Consider the following 15,657-nt stretch of genomic DNA (forward strand, 5'->3'; position numbering starts at 1 on the left):
GGCCCAAAAGGATGTAAAATTGAGATTGGATAAGCAGACTGAAGAACCTAGTTAAACCAAGTTTAATTAGTGAAAAGAGCCCACCCCCGTGTCTCTACGGTGTTCCGATGCAGAGATATAGCTTTTGCAAAAACGGTTGATAAGGTATTCTCATTGGTTGCTAGGGAGTGAATTGGCAACCATCAGTGATTATAGTCAAAGCCATGAAAGGAATAATCCATGATGACTCATGGTTTTAGAAGTGTTGTTGCAGTAGTTTTAGGCAAAAAATGCGTTATTCTATCTCAAAACCAGTAGGTGGCGCAATGACAAAATTGTGCATGCAACCTCAGGTCATAACTGTGTTACATCTAGCTAGTTTTATGACTATACACTTTAGTTTAGTGAAGAAACAGTTGTATGACCATAGGGCTGGCTTGATATCAAAGGTTTTGTTCAATTATAGGGCCACCTAGTGGTGCAAGCATACAATTTTTTTTGTGTGGCCTCAAAATATGCTCATACATCAGGGAATCAAATATGGTAAAAAAATCTCTTTGCGTTACGAAGTTATAGCCATTTATGTGTAAAAACACAAAATTTAAAGGTAATTTTTCGTTTTTTGCAATTTTCAGCCATTTCTGATGAAAATTTTAATACAATGCCAATAGAACTTTTTGTTCAGAAGGTAATGCAATATTCTTCCTATGATGTTTTCGAGTCGATCAGAATTACGCTCGCGGAGATATTCGCGCGTGTTTTTTAAGTGCTATTTTGCCGCGCAGGGTTAGCCGTAAGGCCAATTCTGGCATGTTTGGTATCGTTGGACTCGGCAACTATTCAGGACTCCAAGGAAACAAGTCCCATGAAAATACGTCGATCACAGCCAAAGTTATAGGTGTGTAAAACATTCGTCTTACCACTAGGTGGCGCTGCGACGAAACTGGGCATGCGCTCTCAGTTCCTGACTGGCATCACAAGTACCAAGTGTCGTTTCAATAGGCTTAAGTTTGGCGAAGATACAGCCTCAAATCCGTTTTTTTGCACTCTACGTAAAATTTGTTGACGCGGTTTACGCAAACAGATTGGCGAATCGACATGAATTCCATAACTTTTTGCCGTGAGGGTCTGTAGATGCTACATACCGATTTTCGTGGAAATCGGGCAAAAGCTCTAGGACGAGTTCGCAAAAGTAGGTTTTACGAATAATTCAAAATGGCGGAAAAATTTTCATGACGGAAAATTACGTCATAGGGTCCAGTCGAATCGTCTTGAGCCAAGGAATCAGAGGAAACAAGAATTTCGTTTCTAGGACGTACGGGTCAGAAGTTATAAACAAAAACGTAAGTGCAACTTTAGACTGTTGGTGGCGCTAGAGGGTTGGAGTTAGAGACTCCAAATTTGCTGTGGGGACACATTGGACTGTCCTTTATCAGTGTGCCAAATTTCATAACTTTCCTACGTACGGTTCTATGGGCTGCCATAGACCGCAATGGCGGAAGAAGAAGAAGAATAATAATAATAAATATAGCTGCAAGCAGCAATGCCGGGGTCAAGCCAAAAAGGGCACAGAAGAAAGTAAAGTTGAATTCAAATGAGCAGTTTAAAGAACCTAGGAAAATCTCTTGATTTCAGACTAAATAATATAACAGTTATCAGCAAAAAAGCTGTGTTTTCATTCAGTGTAATCTCTTCCTCTCCTCTCGAGGAGCATTGACAACTAGAACACTGAAGAAAATGTGAGTGGTGCTTGCAGTGGCAATTCTCAGCTCACAAAATGTTACAGTGGTGTTAATGAGTCAAAAGAGACCACCCCCATGTCTCTACGATGTTCTGATGCAGAGATATAGCTCTTGTAAAAAGGATTGATAAGGTATTCTTATTGGTTGCTAAGGAATTAATTGGCATGCACCAATGATCTCCAAGCCATGAAAGGAATAATACATGATGACCCAAGATTTTAGATGTACTGTTGGAGTAGTTTTAGGCAAAAATACCATATTTCTCTCTCAAAACCACTAGGTGGCGCAATGACAAAGTTGTGCATGTAATCTCAGGTCATAACTGTGTTACATCTAGCTAGTTTTATGACTATACACTTTAGTTTAGTGAAGAAACAGTTGTATGACCATAGGGTGGCTTGATTTCAAAGGTTTTGTTCAATTATAGGGCCACCTACTGGTGCAGGTATACCATTTTTTTTGTGTGGCCTCGGACTCTGCTCATACATCAGTGTATCAAATCTGGTGAAAAAATCTCTTTTTGTTGCGAAGTTATAACCATTTATGTGTAAAAATACAAAATTTCAAGGTAATTTTTCGTTTTTTGCATTTTTCGGCCATTTCTGATAAAAATTTTAATATAGCGCCAATAGAACTTTTTGTTCAGAAGGTAATGCAATATTCTTCCTATGGTGTTTTCGAGTCGATCGGAATAACGCTCGCCGAGATATTCGCGCGTGTTTTTTAAGTGCTCTTTTGCTGCGCAGGGTTAACCGTAAGGCGAAATCTGGCATGTTTGGTATCGTTGGACTCGGCAACTATTCAGAACTCCAAAGAAACAAGTCCCGTGAAAATACGTCAATCGGAGCCAAAGTTATAGGCGTTTAAAGCATAAGTCTGACCACTAGGTGGCGCTGTGACGAAACTCTGCATGCCCCCTTAGTTCCTGACTGGCATCACAAGTACCAAGTATCGTGTCAATAGGCTTAAGTTTGGCGAAGATACAGCCTCAAATCCGTTTTTTTGTGCTCTACTTAAAATTCGTTGACGCGGTTTACGGAAACGGATGGACGAATTGACATGAATTCCATAAATTTTTGCCGTGAGGGTCTGTAGATGCTACATACCGATTTTCGTGGAAATCGGGCAAAAGCTCTAGGACGAGTTCGCAAAAGTAGGTTTTACAAATAACTCAAAATGGCGGAAAAATTTTCATGACGGAAAATGACGTCATAGGGTCCAATCGAATCGGCTTGAGCCAAGGAATCAGAGGATACAAGAATTTCGTTTCTAAGACTTACGGATCAAAAGTTATAAGCAAAAACGTAAGTGCAACTTTGGACTGTTGGTGGCGCTAGAGGGTTGGAGTTAGAGACTCCAAATTTGCTGTGGGGACACATTGGACTGTCCTTTATCAGTGTGCCAAATTTCATAACTTTCCTACGTACGGTTCTATGGGCTGCCATAGACCGCAATGGCGGAAGAAGAACCAGAATAATAATTATTATAATAAGAAAACTAACAAATACAATAGGGGTCTTCGCCCCTTCGGGGCTTGACCCCTAATAATAATAATAATAATAAGAAAACTAACAAATACAATAGGGGTCTTCGCCCCTTCGGGGCTTGACCCCTAAATATAGCTGCAAGCAGCAATGCCGGGGTCAAGCCAAAAAGGGCACATAAGAAAGTAAAGTTGAATTCGGATGAGCAGTTTAAAGAACCTGGGAAAATCTCTTGATTTCAGACTAAATAATATAACAGTTATCAGCTAAAAAGCTGTGTTTTCATTCAGTGTCATCTCTCCCTCTCTTTCGTCGAGCATTGATAACTAGAACACTGACGTAAAAATGAGTGGTGCTTCTAGTGGCAATACTCAGCTCACAAAATGTTACAGTGGTGTTAATGAGTCAAAAGAGCCCACCCCCATGTCTCTGCGATGTTCTGATGCAGAGAAAAAGCTCTTGCAAAAACAGTTGATAACGTATTCTCATTGGTTGCTAGAGAGTAAATGGACATCCACTAGTGATTATAGTCAAAGCCATGAAAGGAATAATCCATGATGACTCATGGTTTTAGATGTGTTGTTGCAGTAGTTTTAGGCAAAAAATGCGTTATTCTATCTCAAAACCAGTAGGTGGCGCAATGACAAAATTGTGCATGCAACCTCAGGTCATAACTGTGTTACATCTAGCTAGTTTTATGACTATACACTTTAGATTAGTGAAGAAACAGTTGTATGACCATAGGGTGGCTTGATTTCAAAGGTTTTGTTAAATTATAAGGCCAACTAGTGGTGCAACCATACAATTTTTTTTGTGTAGCCTCAGACTGTGGTCGTACATCAGCGTATCAAATATGGTGAAAAAATCTCTTTGCGTTACGAAGTTATAGCCATTTATGTGTAAAAACACAAAATTTAAAGGTAATTTTTCGTTTTTTGCAATTTTCAGCCATTTCTGATGAAAATTTTAATACAATGCCAATAGAACTTTTTGTTCAGAAGGTAATGCAATATTCTTCCTATGATGTTTTCGAGTCGATCAGAATTACGCTCGCGGAGATATTCGCGCGTGTTTTTTAAGTGCTATTTTCCCGCGCAGGGTTAACCGTAAGGCCAATTCTGGCATGTTTGGTATCGTTGGACTCGGCAACTATTCAGGACTCCAAGGAAACAAGTCCCATGAAAATACGTCGATCACAGCCAAAGTTATAGGTGTGTAAAACATTCGTCTTACCACTAGGTGGCGCTGCGACGAAACTGGGCATGCACTCTCAGTTCCTGACTGGCATCACAAGTACCAAGTGTCGTTTCAATAGGCTTAAGTTTGGCGAAGATACAGCCTCAAATCCGTTTTTTTTCACTCTACGTAAAATTTGTTGACGCGGTTTACGCAAACAGATTGGCGAATCGACATGAATTCCATAACTTTTTGCCGTGAGGGTCTGTAGATGCTACATACCAATTTTTGCGGCAATCGGGTAAAAACTCTAGGACGAGTTCGCAAAAGTAGGTTTTACGAATAATTCAAAATGGCGGAAAAATTTTCATGACGGAAAATGACGTCATAGGGTCCAATCGAATCGTCTTGAGCCAAGGAATCAGAGGAAACAAGAATTTCGTTTCTAGGACTTACGGATCAAAAGTTATAAGCAAAAACATAAGTGCAACTTTGGACTGTTGGTGGCGCTAGCGGGTTAGAGATAGAGACTCCAAATTTGCTGTGGGGACACATTGGACTGTCCTTTATCAGTGTGCCAAATTTCATAACTTTCCTACGTACGGTTCTATGGGCTGCCATAGACCGCAATGGCGGAAGAAGAAGAAGAAGCAGAATAATAATAATAATAATAAGAAAACTAACAAATACAATAGGGGTCTTCGCCCCTTCGGGGCTTGACCCCTAAATATAGCTGCAAGCAGCGATACCGGGGTCAAGCCGAAAAGGGCACAGAAGGGTGTAAAGTTGAGTTTGGATAAGCAGACCAAAGAACCTAGGTAAACCTAATGATTTCAGATGAAAAAACGCAAAAGTAATCAACAAAAATAATCTATGTTCTAATCCACTGCAATCGTCCTTCTGTTATTGACAGTCATGGAACATTAGAGCACAGAAGGATATGTGAGTGATGTTTGCAGTGGCATAACATGGGTCACAACATGTTACAACAAGTTAAATCAGTCAAAAGAGACCATCCCCATGTCTCTACGATGTTCTGATGCAGAGAAAAAGCTCTTTCAAAAACGGTTGATAAGGTATTCTCATTGGTTGCTAGAGAGTAAATTCACATCCACCAGTAATTATAGACCAAGCCATATGAAATGAAGAATCCATGATGACTCATGGTTTTAGATGTGTTGTTGCAGTAGTTTTAGGCAAATATAGCTATTTTCTATCTCCAAACCACTAGGTCGCGCTATGACAGAATCGTGCATGCAACCTCGTGTCCAGTGGTGTCAAAAGTATTCATGTTCATTACTCAAGTAGAAGTATAGATACTAGGGTTAAAAAAGACTTTTGTAGAAGTTGAAGTATCAACTCAAGCTTTTTCCTCAAGTAAAAGTGAAAAAGTACTGGTTTCAAAACTACTTAAAGTATAAAAGTAAAAGTAATGTAAGGAAAAAATTTCATTATGGAAAAAAGCCTAGGCCGCGCCACAGGGGCCTTTTGTGCACTACCCTATCTCCTCTAAAACATGTTTCTAAAGGCCATAATAACTATAGTGTTATATTAAAAATGTTAATGTTAAAAAATTTGCGATGCACTAGGGCCAAGGGTAGGCAACATCAGTCCTGGAGTGCCGATGTCCTGAAGATTTTAGCTCCAACCCTTATAAAACCTTGGCTACCTGTAGTTTCAGGTGACTTTATAAACCTTTATTAGTTTGTTCAGGTCTGCTTGTTTAGACCTGGAGCTAAACACTGCAGGACATCGGCACTCCATGTTGCCTACCCCTGCACTAGACTATCTGTTTCAACCACATACGGTACATGCCCATTAAAAATGAACGCATTTCAATACAACGCGAACAAATACATTAAAGCAGTGGTTCTCAAACTGGGGGCCGCGAGATGGTGCCAGGGGCCCCAGTTTTATAATATTTTATGAAATACATTACTTTATTATAAATTCTGTGTAATTAAACCTCAAAAAATAAGGCTACTAAACAAAAGCAATACATTGTATAATTTAATATGTTTTGTTTAATTCAAATTGTAAGTTTTAGAATGTTTATGTCATACATTTTCTTTGGGGGGTCGTGAAGGAATCCACTGTACACAAGGGAGGTGCGAAAAAAAAGGTTTGATAACCACTGCATTAAAGAACAGCATATGTGTACTACTGAGCATTAACATGTGTTCCATAGAGAGGAAGATATGATGACTAGTTGCCTATAAATATTGTAATGGTGCAAAAAGTCAAACTTCAGAGCAGGGCCGCTGCTGGCCAAACTTTTACAGTGGTGCCCTCTTTAGTTAAAAAACAACAAAATCACACACAACTATAGTATGTGTGAGAATAGAAATATGCTATTATTGTTTTCATTTAAAATTTTATTTTGACAGCAACACAAACTACAATTATACAAATATGCAATTATATATTATAGCCTATATTCCTGTATCTGTACTTGTGTAGCTAATGGACTTTAGTATACTTTACTTTAGTCAATATAAATCCAAGCAATTAAGGAGAATTACTAAATGTCTTTCTTGTAAGTAAATTCAAAAAGTCAGGTTTAAGGAAACAGCTGATGTCTATTAACAAAAGCAAAAGTTGGTATGTATGGTTATGTGTTTTGATTGATTTAACACTCAAGCATTCAGATAAGTAGGTTTTGTTAATGCAAATACATTTTAGGACAGTTATTAGCATATACAAAACAACAGATGTCTTTAGCATAGATATCTTTGCCATGCTTCAAAACGCAACGCAGCACAATGTCATTTAAGTTGAACAACTGAAGTTATATGATATAAATTGGTATTGTTACACTATTTAAATCACACAGATGAGTTGGTGTCAGCAGACAGCTATATATTTACACAGGCTTGTGAATGTGAACTGACCTGAAAGTGATGCGCGAGTTTTATTTCGTACTTTTCCATTTGAAGACAGAATGCCGCGTTCTGTTACTGTACAAACGGATGGCGGATGATATCAAAGCATCGCGAGAGCAAACTGCTCCGCATGCTTTCTAATCGCTCTCGCGGTTCTTTTATGTTTCTCTGTGCAGCAGCATCGAACAAACTTTTGATCATCTGCAGTCAGCTGGGGGGCGGGGATTGCGTACAAACCAATAGGGTGTCGGAATGGTGTATGTTTATACTTCTCATCCAACCACAATCGTATTCATCTGGATGATGCAATTTATCAAGATAGGTTTTTTTAACGATGACAAGCCGGAATGAAAAAAGCAAACAAGCCGAAATAATAGAAGTAACGAGGCGATTTTTAAAATGTAAGGAGTAGAAAGTACAGATAATTGCGTGAAAATGTAAGGAGTAGAAGTAAAAAGTCGTCTGAAAAATAATTACTCCAGTAAAGTATAGATACCCAAAATAGCTACTTAAGTAAGGTAACGAAGTATTTGTACTTCGTTACTTGACACCTCTGCTCGTGTCATATCTGCCTTACATCTAGCTAGTTTCATGACTATACACTTTAGTTCAGCAAAGAAATAGTTGTATGACCATAGGGCTTGCTTGATATGAAAGATTTTGTTCAATTATAGGGCCACCTAGTGGTTCAGGCATACCAATTTTTTTGTGTGGCCTCAGACTCTGCTCATACATCAGCGTATCAAATCTGGTGAAAAAATCTCTTTTCGTTGCGAAGTTATAACCATTTATGTGTAAAAAACACAAAATGTAAAGGTAATTTTTCGTTTTTTGCAATTTTCGGCCATTTCTGATGAAAATTTTAATATAACGCTAATAGAGTTTTTTGTTCAGAAGGTAATGCAATGTTCTTCCTATGGCATTTTCGAGTCGATCGGAATAACGCTCGCGGAGATATTCGCGCATGTTTTTTAAGTGCTATTTTGCCGCGCAGGGTTAACCGTAAGGCGAATTCTGGCATGTTTGGTATCGTTGGACTCGGCGACTATTCAGAACTCCAAAGAAACAAGTCCCGTGAAAATACGTCAATCGGAGCCAAAGTTATAGGCGTGTAAAGCATAAGTCTGACCACTAGGTGGCACTGTGACGAAACTCTGCATGCACTCGTAGTTCCTGACTGGCATCACAAGTACCAAGTATCGTGTCAATAGGCTTAAGTTTGCCGAAGATACAGCCTCAAATCCGTTTTTTTGCGCTCTACGAAAAATTTGTTGAAGCGGTTTACGAAAACAAATTGACGAATTGACATGAATTCCATAACTTTTTGCCGTGAGGGTCTGTGGATGCTACATACCGATTTTCGTGGAAATCGGGCAAAAGCTCTAGGACGAGTTCGCAAAAGTAGGTTTTACGAATAAATCAAAATGGCGGAAAAATTTTCATGACGGAAAATGACGTCATAGGGTCCAATCGAATCGTCTTGAGCCAAGGAATCATAGGAAGCAAGAATTTTGTTTCTAGGACTTACGAATCAGAAGTTATAAGCAAAAACATAAGTGCAACTTTGGACTGTTGGTGGCGCTAGCGGGTTAGAGATAGAGACTCCAAATTTGCTATGGGGACACATTGGACTGTCCTCTATCAGTGTGCCAAATTTCATAACTTTCCTACGTACGGTTCTATGGGCTGCCATAGACCGCAATGGCGGAAGAAGAAACGGAAAAAGAATAACTAATAATAAATATAGCTGCAAGCAGCGATACCGGGGTCAAGCCAAACATGGCAAAAAATGATTCATACGTGATGACTGTCATGATTTAACATCTAAGTTTCCATTAGTTTTATGAAAAAAAGCAATTTTTTTGTATCTTGAGACCACTAGTTGGCACTGTGCTGAAAGAATAGATGGTGACTCAGGTCATGACTGTGATGACACATACCAAATTTAGTGTAAATACAATAAAGCGATAAGAAGATATAGCCTTAAATGACTTGACCACTAGGGGGCACTGACCAAAAAATGTATTGTGACTCAGGTCTTGATTGTGATGACACCCACCAAATTTGGTGTGAATACAATAAAGAGATGCAGAGATATAGCCTTAAATGACTTGACCACTAGGGGGCACTGACCAAAAAATAAATTGTGACTCAGGTCTTGATTGTGATGACACCCACCAAATTTGGTGTTAATACGATAAAGAGATGCAGAGATATAGCTTCAAATCTCTTGACCACTAGGGGGCGCCGGGAAGTTTACAAGTCCTCCCAGAACATGTTGCTGATGAACCATACCAAGTTTCATAACAATACGCAATTGCGTTTCTGAAATACTTGAACTTAAAGAAAAATTCAAAATGGCCGACACACAAAATGGCCGACCAAAAAACATTTGGTATCGTTTGACTCGCCATGCCTCACGAAATCTAACAAGACCAGTCTCATAATTTTACATTCAAATTTGCAGTAGTTATAAGCAAAAATAGACATTTTTTATATCTCGTGACCAGCAGGAGGCAGTGTGACGAAATGGTGCATGCACCCTCAGGTCATCACTGTTATGACATATACCAAGTCTCATATTAATACGCAAAAGTTTTGCGAAGATACAGGCTCAAACACATTTTGGCGTGCTCGCCCTCGCATTCTTTGATGCGTTATACGAGAACGGATAAGTCTAACGAAAATCTTTTGATAACTTTTTGTCTAGAGTGTCTCTAGATGATGCATACCAAAAATCAAGCCAATCACACAAGCGCTCTAGGAGGAGTTCGAAAAAGTAGGTGTTCAATATAATTCAAAATGGCCGACAGGAAGTAGGTTTGACTCAGACATATTTGGTACAGTCGGACTCAGCATGAGCCAAGGAATCAATAGAGTGAAGTCTTATGTCATAGTGGCAATTTAATCAAATGACATAAGAATTTTAAATTTTTTTTTTACATATCCTGACCACTAGGTGGCGCCGTCTTTAAGATTTATAGGTGCGCTCAGAACATGTCACTGATGAACCATGCCAAATTTTGTAGCGATACGCCATTCTGTTTGTGAAATACTGAACTTAATGAGAAAATTCTAAATGGCCGACACCCAAAATGGCCGACCGAAAACCGTTTGGTATCGTTTGACTCGGCATGCCTCAAGGAATCTAACAAGACCACCTTCATGATTTTAGACACAAGTTTGAAGTAGTTATAAGCGAAAATAGGCATTTTTCGAATCTCGTGACCACTAGGTGGCGCTGTGACGAAACGTTGCAGGCACCCTCAGGTCATGACTGTAATGACATATACCAAGTTTCGTGTCGATACACATAAGTTTTGCGAAGATACGGCCTCACATCTGTTTTGGCGTGCTCGCCGCCGTACATGTTGTCACGGTATACGAGAACGCATTGGTCTATCAAAAAGCTTTTGATAACTTTTTGTCATGGGTGTCTCTAGATGCTATATACCAAAGGACATGCAAATCGGACAAACGCTCTAAGAGGAGTTCGAAAAAGTAGGTTTTACGGGAAATTCAAAATGGCGGAAAGATGTGCATGACAGAATTGACATCAATGTGTGCAATTGAATCATCATGAGCAAAGGATTCAGAGGAAAGAAGAATTTAGTGTCTATGACTCACGGGTCAGAAGTTATAAGCATGAACATAAGTGGATTTTTGGACTGTTGGTGGCGCTACAGGGTTTGAGTCAGACACACCAATGTTGCTATAGTAACTTCTTAGACTGTCCTCTACATGTGTGCCAAAATTCACAACTTTCCTACGTACGGTTCTATGGGCTGCCATTGACTTCAATGGCGGAAGAGGAAGAATAATAATAATAATAAGAAAACTAACAATAACAATAGGTGTCTACGCCACTTCGTGGCTTGACCCCTAATAAGAAAACTAACAATAACAATAGGGTTCTACGCCCCTTCGGGGCTTGACCCCTAAATATAGCTGCAAGCAGCGATACCGGGGTCAAGCCAAACATGGCAAAAAATGATTCATACGTGATGACTGTCATGATTTAACATCTAAGTTTCCATTAGTTTTATGAAAAAAAGCAATTTTTTTGTATCTTGAGACCACTAGTTGGCACTGTGCTGAAAGAATAGATGGTGACTCAGGTCATGACTGTGATGACACATACCAAATTTAGTGTAAATACAATAAAGCGATAAGGAGATATAGCCTTAAATGACTTGACCACTAGGGGGCACTGACCAAAATATGTATTGTGACTCAGGTCTTGATTGTGATGACACCCACCAAATTTGGTGTGAATACAATAAAGAGATGCAGAGATATAGCCTTAAATGACTTGACCACTAGGGGGCACTGACCAAAAAATAAATTGTGACTCAGGTCTTGATTGTGATGACACCCACCAAATTTGGTGTTAATACGATAAAGAGATGCAGAGATATAGCTTCAAATCTCTTGACCACTAGGGGGCGCCGGGAAGTTTACAAGTCCTCCCAGAACATGTTGCTGATGAACCATACCAAGTTTCATAACAATACGCAATTGCGTTTCTGAAATACTTGAACTTAAAGAAAAATTCAAAATGGCCGACACACAAAATGGCCGACCAAAAAACATTTGGTATCGTTTGACTCGCCATGCCTCACGAAATCTAACAAGACCAGTCTCATAATTTTACATTCAAATTTGCAGTAGTTATAAGCAAAAATAGACATTTTTTATATCTCGTGACCAGCAGGAGGCAGTGTGACGAAATGGTGCATGCACCCTCAGGTCATCACTGTTATGACATATACCAAGTCTCATATTAATACGCAAAAGTTTTGCGAAGATACAGGCTCAAACACATTTTGGCGTGCTCGCCCTCGCATTCTTTGATGCGTTATACGAGAACGGATAAGTCTAACGAAAATCTTTTGATAACTTTTTGTCTAGAGTGTCTCTAGATGATGCATACCAAAAATCAAGCCAATCACACAAGCGCTCTAGGAGGAGTTCGAAAAAGTAGGTGTTCAATATAATTCAAAATGGCCGACAGGAAGTAGGTTTGACTCAGACATATTTGGTACAGTCGGACTCAGCATGAGCCAAGGAATCAATAGAGTGAAGTCTTATGTCATAGTGGCAATTTAATCAAATGACATAAGAATTTTAAAAAATTTTTTTACATATCCTGACCACTAGGTGGCGCCGTCTTTAAGATTTATAGGTGCGCTCAGAACATGTCACTGATGAACCATGCCAAATTTTGTAGCGATACGCCATTCTGTTTGTGAAATACTGAACTTAATGAGAAAATTCAAAATGGCCGACACCCAAAATGGCCGACCGAAAACCGTTTGGTATCGTTTGACTCGGCATGCCTCAAGGAATCTAACAAGACCACCTTCATGATTTTAGACACAAGTTTGAAGTAGTTATAAGCGAAAATAGGCATTTTTCGAATCTCGTGACCACTAGGTGGCGCTGTGACGAAACGTTGCAGGCACCCTCAGGTCATGACTGTAATGACATATACCAAGTTTCGTGTCGATACACATAAGTTTTGCGAAGATACGGCCTCACATCTGTTTTGGCGTGCTCGCCGCCGTACATGTTGTCACGGTATACGAGAACGCATTGGTCTATCAAAAAGCTTTTGATAACTTTTTGTCATGGGTGTCTCTAGATGCTATATACCAAAGGACATGCAAATCGGACAAACGCTCTAAGAGGAGTTCGAAAAAGTAGGTTTTACGGGAAATTCAAAATGGCGGAAAGATGTGCATGACAGAATTGACATCAATGTGTGCAATTGAATCATCATGAGCAAAGGATTCAGAGGAAACAAGAATTTAGTGTCTATGACTCACGGGTCAGAAGTTATGAGCATGAACATAAGTGGATTTTTGGACTGTTGGTGGCGCTAGAGGGTTTGAGTCAGACACACCAATGTTGCTATAGTAACTTCTTAGACTGTCCTCTACATGTGTGCCAAAATTCACAACTTTCCTACGTACGGTTCTATGGGCTGCCATTGACTTCAATGGCGGAAGAGGAAGAATAATAATAATAATAAGAAAACTAACAATAACAATAGGTGTCTACGCCACTTCGTGGCTTGACCCCTAAATATAGCTGCAAGCAGCAATGCCGGGGTCAAGCCAAAAAGGGCACATAAGAAAGTAAAGTTGAATTCGGATGAGCAGTTTAAAGAACCTGGGAAAATCTCTTGATATCAGACTAAATAATATAACAGTTATCAGCAAAAAAGCTGTGTTTTCATTCAGTGTCACCTCTTCCTCTCTTCTCGAGGAGCATTGACAACTAGAACACTGAAGAAAATGTGAGTGGTGCTTGCAGTGGCAATTCTCAGCTCACAGAATGTTACAGTGGTGTTAATGAGTCAAAAGAGACCACCCCCATGTCTCTACGATGTTCTGATGCAGAGATATAGCTCTTGTAAAAAGGATTGATAAGGTATCCTAATTGGTTGCTAAGGAGTTAATTGGCATGCACCAATGATCTCCAAGCGATGAAAGGAATAATACATGATGACCCAAGATTTTAGATGTACTGTTGGAGTAGTTTTAGGCAAAAATACCATATTTCTATCTCAAAACCACTAGGTGGCGCAATGACAAAGTTGTGCATGCAACCTCAGTTCATAACTGTGTTACATCTAGCTAGTTTTATGACTATACACTTTAGTTTAGTGAAGAAATAGTTGTAAGACCATAGGGCTTGCTTGATATGAAAGATTTTGTTCAATTATAGGGCCACCTAGTGGTTCAGGCATACCAATTGTTTGTGTGGCCTCAGACTCTGCTCATACATCAGCGTATCAAATCTGGTGAAAAAATCTCTTTTCGTTGCGAAGTTATAACCATTTATGTGTAAAAAACACAAAATCTAAAGGTAATTTTTTGTTTTTTGCATTTTTCGGCCATTTCTGATGAAAATTTTAATATAACGCCAATAGAACTTTTTGTTCAGAAGGTAATGCAATGTTCTTCCTATGGTGTTTTCGAGTCGATCGGAATAACGCTCGCGGAGATATTCGCGCATGTTTTTTAAGTGCTGTTTTGCTGCGCAGGGCTAACCGTAAGGCGAAATCTGGCATGTTTGGTATCGTTGGACTCGGCGACTATTCAGGACTCCTAAAAATCAAGTCCCGTCAAAATACGTTGATCACAGCAAAAGTTATAGGTGTAAAAAACATCTGTCTGGCCACTAGGTGGCGCTGCGACGAAACTGTGCATGCACACTCAGTTCCTGACTGGCATCACAAGTACCAAGTGTCGTGTCAATAGGCCAAAGTTTGACGAAGATACAGCCTAAAATCTGTTTTTTTGCGCTCTACGTAAAATTTGTTGACGCGCTATACGACAACGGATTGGTTTATCGAAATTCTTTTGATAAATTTTTGCCGTGAGGGTCTTTAGATGCTACATACCGATTTTCGTTAAAATTGGGCAAAAGCTTTAGGACGAGTTCGCAAAAGTAGGTTTTACAAATAATTCAAAATGGCGGAAAAATTTCCATGACGGAAAATGACGTCATAGGGTCAAATCGAATCGTCTTGAGCCAAGGAATCAGAGGAAACAAGAATTTCGTTTCTAGGACTGACGGATCAGAAGTTATAAGCAAAAACATAAGTTCAACTTTGGACTGTTGGTGGCGCTAGCGGGTTAGAGATAGAGACTCCAAATTTGCTGTGGGGACACATTGGACTGTCCTTTATCAGTGTGCCAAATTTCATAACTTTCCTACGTACGGTTCTATGGGCTGCCATAGACCGCAATGGCGGAAGAAGAATAACTAATAATAATAATAATAATAATAATAATAATAATAATAAAAAGAAAACTAACGGATACAATAGGGGTCTTCGCCCCTTCGGGGCTTGACCCCTAATAAGAAAACTAACAAATACAATAGGGGTCTTCGCCCCTTCGGGGCTTGACCCCTAATAATAATAATAAGAAAACTAACAAATACAATAGGGGTCTTCGCCCCTTCGGAGCTTGACCCCTAAATATAGCTGCAAGCAGCAATCACCGGGGTCAAGCCAAAAAGGGCACAGAAGAAAGTAAAGTTGAATTCGGATGATCAGTTTAAAGAACCTAAAAAAATCTCTTGATTTCAGACTAAGTAATATAACAGTTATCAGCAAAAAGCTGTGTTTTCATTCAGTGTAATCTCTCCCTCTCTTCTCGAGGAGCATTGACAACTAGAACACTGAAGAAAATGTGAGTGGTGCTTGCAGTGGCAATTCTCAGCTCACAAAATGTTACAGTGGTGTTAATGAGTCAAAAGAGACCACCCCCATGTCTCTACGATGTTCTGATGCAGAGATATAGCTCTTGTAAAAAGGATTGATAAGGTATCCTAATTGGTTGCTAGGGAGTGAATTGGCAACCACAAGTGATTATAGTC

Source organism: Paramisgurnus dabryanus, chromosome 1 (genome assembly GCF_030506205.2).
Source record: "Paramisgurnus dabryanus chromosome 1, PD_genome_1.1, whole genome shotgun sequence".
Lineage (NCBI taxonomy): Eukaryota > Metazoa > Chordata > Actinopteri > Cypriniformes > Cobitidae > Paramisgurnus > Paramisgurnus dabryanus.